This window comes from Neovison vison, chromosome 10 (genome assembly GCF_020171115.1).
Source record: "Neovison vison isolate M4711 chromosome 10, ASM_NN_V1, whole genome shotgun sequence".
In the NCBI taxonomy this organism is placed as follows: domain Eukaryota; kingdom Metazoa; phylum Chordata; class Mammalia; order Carnivora; family Mustelidae; genus Neogale; species Neogale vison.
In genome coordinates, this window is record NC_058100.1 from 18,849,609 (window position 1) to 18,860,006 (window position 10,398).

General features: G+C 34.6%; 1 pseudogene; it reads right to left on the minus strand.

Moving 5' to 3' along the window:
- Positions 1–901: 901 nt before the first annotated feature.
- LOC122917949 lies at positions 902–8,780 on the minus strand (annotated as a pseudogene).
- Positions 8,781–10,398: the final 1,618 nt, after the last annotated feature.

Here is a 10,398-nt window from a genome sequence, read left to right on the forward strand (position 1 = left end):
GGCTTATAGCAATGCTAGTCTTCTAAAGCCCACACAGCTCTGGGTGCATAAAGCTTCTGAAAAAAGTGTTAGTTTTTGCTAACAAATTGACAAAATAATGAAACATATAGGATTTGGTATACTCTCCTGTTCATTCCTTTTTCCGAGAAAGAGAGAGAAAGATGAGTGGGACTTGGAGGGGAGGAGGAGAGGTAGAGAGAGAGAGAGAGAGAGAGAGAGAATGAATATTAAGTAGGCTCCATGCCCAGCACAGAGTCCATGATCTCAGGACCCACCCCATGATCATGACTTGAGAGGAAGTCAAGAGTTAGGCATTTAACCAAGTGAGCTCCCTAGGTAACCCTTCCCTGCCCATTTATTAACTCAAGTTAGAATATCAAAATAAGTTTGGCATATGAATCCCCCAAAATATCTTGTCACCAACTGCATTGGAAATACTTCTTATTGCTATATCTCATGTATTTATATCAGACTACTCTAGATAGAAAAAATAAGCACATTTATATGATATAGTAGCTTGAACTGAATTCCCTAGGGTATTTGCAACAGTCATGATCCAAATCAAAGCAATGTCTTGTGATGATTGAGATTCAATTAACTTTAATTTAAATTGAAAAAAGTTTGTTAAAACAGTATTTAGAGTCAAAACACTTTTTCTATGAAAACCATGAGTATATCTAGGTAAGGTAGAAATATTTCTAGGTTAACAAAATCAGACCTGACTTTGGACTTTATTCTTTAAGTAATAAAGAATGGAGGGGAAGAATAAGTTATTTATAGAAACTATCTATGTATGTACTCAGAGGTATGAATTGGTGACAGAAAAGACTTAAGAACATGTTAGCATCTCAAAAGCAGTTCTCAAAAAGCTTAATTTTATTTTCTTAGATTTTAAGAATGCCTAAGACCCTTCTTCATCCTCCATTTTGGGAGCCAAGTAGTACTTTAAATGTCTCGTATCAGCAATTTTCTACTACAAGGGGTACATCTGCAGACACACTGTTACTGGCAGGAGAGAGGAGATCAGCTTTTGTAAATTTCAGGTATCTCAGTGCAAAAGTTAGTGGAACTGGCTCATTCATCTCAATGGCAACAGGTTTCTCCTTTATACCTACATTACTTGTTCATGACAACTTAATACTTCTATTTCCTAGTTCTCCACTGGTGTAACATTTCACTCTGTCTTTTGCACAGGAAAATAAACAGCATCTCCAGTATGACTGAGATGTCAGTATATACATGCAAATTCATTGGAAGGCATCTTTACTACACAGCTATACTCTTGTTCTGAAATTCCAGGTTGTATAACACCTAAATCCACAGCCGTCATTTCATAGTCTGAAAACTTTTCTTGATTTGTTGTTTAAATACTACCGCCATGATGTCCACATTATCTTCAGCCCTTAGTATAATGATGTCTTCACTGACTGCACTGTATTTAGGACATGATGATGAGATTCCAACCCACAAGGGCGCCTGAGTGGCTCAGTTGTTAAGCGTCTGCCTTCGGCTCTGGTCATGATCCGAAGGTGCGGGAATTAAGCCCCGCATGAAGATCCCTGCTCAGCTGGAAGCCTGCTTCTCCCTCTCCCACTCCCCCTGCTTGTGTTTCCTCTCTCACTGTGTCTGTCTGTGTCAAATAAATAAATAAAATCTCTAGGGCGCCTGGGTGGCTCAGTGGGTTAAGTCTCTGCCTTCAGCTCAGGTCATGATCTCAGGGTCCTGGGATAGAGGCCCGCATCTCTTCCTCTGCTTCCCTTCCATCTGCTTCCCTTCCTCTCTCTCTGCCTGCTTCTCTGCCTACTTGTGATCTCTCTCTCTCTGTGTCAAATAAATAAATAAAATCTTTAAAAAAAAAAAAATCAAATAAATAAATAAATAAAATCTATTAAAAAAAAATTCCAACCCACAGCCAAGTTGTGGTACTAGCGGTTCATGTGGAACGAAACCCTCAGAGCTCAGGGTGAGCTGCAATAGGGTAAAGTGGGAGGGGTCCATGCTCTACAGGTTTATGCTGCTGGAACTTATGTACCAGCAGTCCTCATTGTTGAGATCCTTAAGGGCTTCCAGCAGCTTTTTCAGGATGGAACCCTGGACCAGATGTGCCTGGAGCACGGTGGCAGAGTCTCAAGGATGAGGCTACAGATGGAGGTAAGGAGAAAGTAGGTAGAGGTAAGGACGAAATCATAGCCAGCTTGGTGTCTTAGGATAAGAGTGAGCCAGATAACACAGGATTGAAAGTCTGAGAACTAGGAAGATCACCCCAAATGGTAATTTCTTCATTTGTTTGATTAATGCCTCTAGTGGCTAGCATTTTAAAAACTATTCATTGGTGGCATTATGTCAACTTAAGTGTCTTATTTTCATGTTGTTGTGATTCAGCTAACTCAGCATGAACACTAAGTCTCCTTCACCCAAGGTTAGATACTTCTCGTTTTTCCCAATCAGAAACTAATAAAGAAAAAAACAAAGAAAGTGTTAGGCTGGAAGCATAACTTTAATTTAAAACATAGATTAAACATAAAAATGGAGTTTTCTATGCAAATATAGTTACATGCATTGTTTAGAAGTTTTAGAGCTTAGTAAAAATGTTTTAATTTTCTGGGCACCTGGGAGGCTGAGTAGGTTAAGCATCTGCCTTCACTCAGGTCATGGTCCCAGGGTCCTGAGCTCCTGGACTGTGCTCAGCAGGGAGCCTGCTTTTCCCTCTCTAAATGTTTTAATTTTCTACATGGAAGTCATTTTTTCCATGAAAAAGATTATTTTAAGGTTTAGTGCTCTGAGCACTAACTTCTTTAATTCTATTAATAATCTGTGCTAAATCCAGAGTTTAAATTTACAGATTTCTCAGAAAAGTACATTTCATTTAAAAGACCATAAAGAGGGGCACCTGGGTGGCTCAGTTGGTTAAGCATCTGCCTTAAGCTTAGGGTCCTGGGATCCAGCCTGGAGTAGGGCTTCTTGCTTAGTGGGGAATCTTCTTCTCCCTCTCTCTCTGCCACCTCCCTACACCCATGCTCTTTCTCTTTCTTTCTCTGTCTTTCAAATAAACAGATAAAAATCTTTAAAAAAAAAATAAATAAAAGACCATAAAGATCATAGCACTGCGCTGGTAGGATCTGAATAGTTCTTAGGTTATTTTTCTACTGAAAATTCTAGAAATGAGTTATGTGATGTAGATTATAGTTATAAAATTAATTTTCATTTTAAGGTTGCAACCTTAAAATAAAGTTTCTTGCCTATTTTTAATAAATAGTTGTTATGAGGAACCAGATAAACACTGACAAAAATTAATTTACATTCTTAACAAGTAGTATGTAAATATTCTCCTTTCCCATTAACTTCTAACTCTTTTGGATGAATTTTCTCCCTCTCTCTCTTTCCCTCTTTTCCAGCTTTCCTGACATATATTTGACAATAACATGTAAATTTAAAGTGTACAATGTGATGTTTTAGTATATAGAAGTATTATGAACTGATCACCAGGATAAGCTAAGTTCACATAGCCATCAGCTCACATAGTTACTCTGTGTGTGTGTGTGTGTGTGTGGTTAGAACATTTAAGAGCTATTTTAGCAAATTTCTAATACGTGTCCTCTCTTTTTATTGAGATGCATGAATTGACTTAAAACAAGAACTTCTCAAAATGGGCTTCACAACTTATTCCTATCAGAATTTTCTTTTGCATTGACCAAAAATATTTGTTTCTTGGCCTAATCTTAGTTTTCCAAGCAAGACAAACTAGGGTTTTTTTTTTGTTGTTGTTGTTGTTTTTTATATTATTTATTTATTTATTTATTTGACAGAGAGAAATCACAAGTAGATGGAGAGGCAGGCAGAGAGAGAGAGAGAGGGAAGCAGGCTCCCTGCTGAGCAAAGAGCCCGATGTAGGACTCGATTCCAGGACCCCGAGATCATGACCTGAGCCAAAGGCAGCGGCTTAACCCACTGAGCCACCCAGGCGCCCTGACAAACTAGGGTTTAACTGTTGGAAATTGCATATTCAATAAACTTTCTATAACATTACAGTGCACATAAAATTCACCTGGAAAACACTAAGTATTTCAACCTGATATATATTTCAAACCCTCGTGATCTTAGCTGCAAATTCCAGACTATTCCTTTTGGAAAAATAAATGGTAAAATGTGTTTTCCACATAAAAAACATATGACATAATTTTGAGTGTTAATTAGTTATGCCCAAAATAATTTTAGATTATTTAATTTCAAACCTATGTTTAAGATTCAGCAATTTGTCATAATCCACTTGCTTCACTAAAAAATTATTTGAAACTTATATTCAAATTTTTTCTCAAAATTATTTTTTCCTATTATCCCATTCATCCAATGTGATTTTTTTATGTGCATATATTTTAGAAACACCTGTAAATGCTTTAAATAGCATAGATCCTAAACTCAATAAATTTTGACTCAAAAATTTGCCTTGATTCTTAGTTATAAAACCCAGAGAATTCTTTCTTGCTCTCTATGATATAGTCACTGATTTTTAAAATATTGTCTAGTGTTAATAAATAGAAAGAATATTTATGATAGAAATGTAATCAAAAACTTTTGTTATTTATTTCATTAATTTTAGAGTTCCTCACGTATCCCTTCTCTGATTTAACTACACTTTTCCACTCTCAAATAAAGCCATTATGCAGAATTTTGTACTTAGGATTCTCTTGCTTATTTAAAATATGTTTATCAAATATAGCTGTATAGCAGTATCTTTATATATATATTACATATATATGCATATTATGCAGTTTTTAATGTTTTCTGTCTTTAACATCTAACAAGAATTCAATTTTCTGCATATTCTGTAATTTTCTTTATTATTTCAACAAAATGTTTCTGAGAACTTAAATGTTGCAGCCACTAACTGTTCTTTGTTCATCTTCACTTGTGTATTACAAGGGACACGTAGTGTATGGCATGTAAAACACAGTTCGGATATATTACACTATATGCTTCTACCCTGATTTTTATATTTATTTGTGTTACTAGTACTGGAAAAGCTACTAGGAATTCTTACATAAGTTTTCCAGTGATATGTACAGGAGTTTTGTTGTTGTTTTATACCCAGGTGTGGGATTTCTACTTCGTGTATATACAACTTTTTACCGGGTAATGGCAATTATTTTTCTAGTAGTATAGAGATGTGGATTTTTCTGTACCTTTTTGTTATTTTATATGTTTTTAACAATTTGGAGAGTATGTGAAATTGTATTGCATTTTCTCTAGATACTTCATGTTTTGATGTCTCTTTAGGACTATGCCTCATGAATTTCATTTTTCTCTTTATATTTCATCTTCTTATTTGCCTGTTGCTGATGTAAGTTAAAGTGATTGGTTTTGAACGCTGATTTGAAATCCAGAATATTTGAAAAACTTAGAAATTCCAAAAATTTTTCTAGATATTTATATAATTTGTAAATAATAATGTTTTCTATTTTTCCTATCCTTAAATATTACTTATTTGAATTGGGTAGGATCCCCAATACAATGTTAAAAAGAAGTGGTGATATTAGATCCTCATTTGTACTTTGAACATAAAAATGCTTTTATATTTTAACAACTAAATATAGTATTTGCTGTTTAACTTTGAAGGTACATGTGATCAATTTAAGGATGTTTCTTTTCATTTCCAGTTTGTTAAGCAGCTTATAGCAAATGATTGCTGCTATATTCAACTTTTTATATTGCTCCTATTAAATTTGTCATCATTTTTCTTTAACTTGCTAATGTGAAGTTTTTTATTAATTCATTTGTAAATTTGCATCTTTTTAAAAATTGTCTTATAACCTTACCCTTTTTAAAATACGTGGTTAGATTTGGTTTGCTACCAGTTTGTTTAAGGAATTTTCCATTCTAAATATAAATATTGTTTTCTTATACTTATCTGGATACACTCTGTATCCAGCTTATATTGGTTCTATCAGATAAGTTTGAGAGGTGTTCTGTTTTCTCAACTCTGTAATTAGGCCTTTAAGGATATTCAGGCCCTAATTCCTGCAAATTGTGAATGTTACATCTTGTGACAAAGGGAATTTAACAGATAGGATAAAATTAAAATTAAGGATCTTGAAGAAGAGATTATCCTGGATTACCTAGGTGAATCCTAAATGTAATGAAAGTTTTCCTCATTAAAGGGAGGCTGGAGGCTACTTCACTGCAGAAGAGAAGTTAGGACGGAGCAGCCCGGGATAATGTGGTTCACAAACCAAGGACTGCTAGCAGCAAGTAGGAGCTGGAAAGACAAGGAATGTGTGTGTTCTCCCCTGGAGCCTCAAGAAGAAACTAGCCCTGTTGACTTTGATTTTAACTCTGTAGGACTCCCTTTAAATTTGTGGGCTCCGGGCCATTAGGAGAACAAATTTCTGTTGGTTTAATCTGTAAGATTGTTGTCATTTACGACGGCAACAATAGAAAACACATGCGCACATATTCTGTGTGTGTGTCCACATGTGAGTGTACCTGTGTATGGATGTGTATATGATTTGTGAAAAGGCTTTAGAGTTTTGCTTCTGAAGGCTTTTTGTCTCCACAGTCAACTTTAAATGATTAAAAACAATATTTAGCTATATTTGAAAATGTGTCCAGTGTTTATGAATGTTATATTTAGACTTTTAAATAAAGTATATTCCACAGTTTTTTATTATAGTTTTCCACCTATAATCATTAGGTTAAGATTTTTTGGCGAGTTGTTAAAATGTGCTCTATGAATAGTGATTTCTGTTTACAGTGTTGTGTTCCCACTATAATTAGAGACCAGTAAATTCCCGATTCTGTTTTTGTCTATTTTTGCATCATATATTTTGAGATTATTGTGTTAAGAGCATAAAAATTGTGAGTTATATATCTTCTGCAGGAGTAGAACATTATTATCGCTATTAAGGGTGTCAGACTACTAAATGGTCCCAAATTGATGTCCTCTTCCCTCAGGGCATAAAGTTAAATTACATTAACAGCCATTCTTGAGGTTAGACATTGTCATGCAGCAGAGTTCCTGCAGTTAAATGTAAGCAGGAGTTGGTGGGTATCACATCCATCCTGGCCCATAAACCTACTAACTTAATACATCCCTTGCCTTTCTTGTATGACAGCAAGACATCAAGTCTCAGGATGACATTGACCGCCGAACTGTTAAGATGGAAAAGCCTGGGGACCCCTGGGTGGCTCAGTTGGTTAAGCAGCTGCCTTCGGCTCAGGTCATGATCCCAGTGTCCTGGGATCGAGTCCCATATCGGGCTCCTTGCTCAGTGGGGAGCCTGCTTCTCCCTCTGCCTCTGCCTGCCATTCTGTCTGCCTGTGCTCTCTCTCTCCCCCTCTCTCTCTCTGATAAATAAATAAAATCTTTAAAAAAAAAAAAAAAAAAAGATGGAAAAGCCTGTGTAAACCAAGGTTCCTGAAGGCCTGCGTGAAGCAAAACATCCTGACTTTTTAAATTACCACCAACTAGCAAATCCTACTCTGAACTATTGCGTGAACAAGAAATTTTTCATTTTTTATTGGGTTAAATTTTCATTGGGTTAAACCACTGATATAAAAATGGGCTTGTCAAAAATGTACATTATGTTAATTTTTACGTCCCTCCTTAATTTCTACCACTATGTTTCTCATGAAAGTTTATTACATCTTTATGCATTTTTTTTAAAGATTTTATTTATTTATTTGACAGAGAGAGATCACAAGCAGGCAGAGAGAGAGAGAGGAGGAAGCAGGCTCCCTGCTGAGCAGAGAACCTGATGCAGGACTCGATCCCAGGACCCTGAGATCATGATCTGAGCTGAAGGCAGCGGCTTAACCCACTGAGCCACCCAGGCGCCCCACCATCTTTATGCATTTAGATAAGTTAAATATTATTATTTTTATAGTTTGTAGTTTTGAATTCCATTTGAGAAATTTTGTTATGATTCTGGTACCTACTGTGTTTACTACCTCTGATTCACATGCAGTGTCTTCTTGTGTAATTTGTTATCTATAAGTATAACCTCATGTTGTGGAGGAAATTATTAGATAGGAACTATTTGAGTCCTGAGATGAAGACAGGTTCATTCTGAAAGAATTTTCGTTCATGTCTATAAAACATCTTAGGCAATTATTATTGGGAAACAATGTTCCATAAATATTTCTGTGTTTCTTCATAGTCGTGAGTTTCTGAGCAAAAATTACTGGTACTTGGTTTAAAATATATTACAATGGCAAACAACCCTTAGAAGTAAAATGGTGACTTTAGGAGAGATTTAGAAACATCTTTTCTGAAACCATTTCTCTACATTCTAAAGGGCAACTTAATTGACTTTGGGAGTTTTCATCCCCCCCCCAAAGGATTGGTCTACATTAGAAAGATAACAAATTTCCTGTCCTAGGGATGGAAGGATGAGGAACTATATAAGCTCCTAGGTTTCATAGGGATGCCTGGGTGGCTTGTTTGCTTCAGTGGCTGATTTTGGCTCAGGTCATGATCCTGGAGTCCCAGGATCAAGTCCCTCATTGGGTCTTGGCTCACCTGTTTCTCCCTCTGAAACGCCTCCTTCTCTTGTGCTCCCTTTCTCAAATAAATAAATAAAATCTTAAAAAGAAAAGAAAAAAGAAAAGGAAAGAAAAGAGAAAAGAAAGGAAAGGAAAAGAAAAGAAAAGAAAAGAAAAGAAAAGAAAAGAAAAGAAAAGAAAAGAAAAGATAAGAAAAGAAAAATCTCCTAGATTCATAATACATCATCACCCTTCTCAGGTAAGGAACCCTCTGTTATGTTCAGGCTACATTTGACTGCCATCGCGTTAAGCAATGAGTGATTAATGTGTGCCCATCCAATTTAAGAGGTGGTATGAATAATCCATCTCTGATTCAAAAACCCTATGTTTTTTCAGGAAAAAATATAGATATGAAAATTTAAGTGGACTATTTTTAACTAAATCCTTAGCTTGGAGTAGTGTGAATTCATTCAGTACATTCATGTGAAGTCTAGCCTTTGGTTGTTAATTTTCAGGGGTATTTGTTTTCTACTCCACTAGGTGCCAAATTAGGCAATTTTCCCAGAGATCTGGAACACAGGCTTATTCCTACTTCACCTTTACACTGAATATTTAGAAATTTAAATCCCATTTTATTAAGTATTCCCTCTTATATTATACAACTTTAATGGAATTCTTCCTTGTATGCCATCCATGCTGTCCTTAAAACCTATGAAAATTAAAATGTGTTTCACTTCTGTTGGCAAATGTCCTCATTGCTAAATTCTTTTGTTCATGCTCTACTGAATTTTCTGAAATTCAGGAAAGAGTTTTTATTTCCATTAAATTTCTATCCTTTCTTGCCAACTCTTTAGTTCCTTTAAGTTTTATTTTCCAGAAATCAAGGTTATTTTCCACTGAACAATTGTCATGACTGCTGGTCTATCATATTGACTGAAATAGATAACGTCCCTGGAGTCTTCCTATTTCTTAACAAAAAAAAAAAAAAGTTGGTTAATTATTGTTTTGATTTTTTTAAAATGTATTTATAAGAGAGAAGGAATAGGTGGTACACAGAGGATTTTTAGAAGAGTGAAATTCTGTATACTATAATGGTGGATATATGTCATTACACATGTCAAAATCCATAGAATGTACAACACAAAAAGTAAACATTAATTTCAACTAATAAATTTAGCTAGTAAAAACATAGCAATATTGGTTCATAAACTATAACAAATTTACCACACCAATGCAAGAATATTAATAATAGGGGAAGTTGGAGGAGAGATTATAGGGTATATGAAGTCTCTGTACTTGCTCCTAATCGTAAAACAGCTCAAAATAAAGTTACTAGTTAAAATTCTTTAAAAATATATTAACTTTTCAACACTGAAAATTCTTCATAAAGCACTCCTGAACCTTGTGGACTATGATTCCACTACAGTTTTATAAAAAGCAAAGAACTTATGGATTGCTTTTTACTACTTTCATTGTCTATTTCATTAAATCCATTTTTAGAATATAAAAATTTGATTCTAAAGTTGTTAGTCATTGAAAAAGATTTCACAATTTATAAATGCAGTTATTTTCTTGGTATCAATTAATCACCACCCATTGAGATTGTAAGCAGCAGGTATGTATTTTGGCCCTTGACAAATTTAAACAAAATGCTTTGCTTTGCCTCATTATCAAAATAAAATCTCTGAATTAAGAAACCAAAAAAATAAACTTAAAAATAGAATGATACTTTTGAGAGGACAATTATTCATTTATATAAATCAACTTCTTTTAGAATATATAATAAAGTCAATTTAAAATATTGAAACTATGAAATAACTAAGAAATAAAAATATGAAATATTCATATTTTAATTTAAGCTCCTTAATAGGAGTCACATATTAATTAATAATTAATAATTAATTCATATTAATATATGAA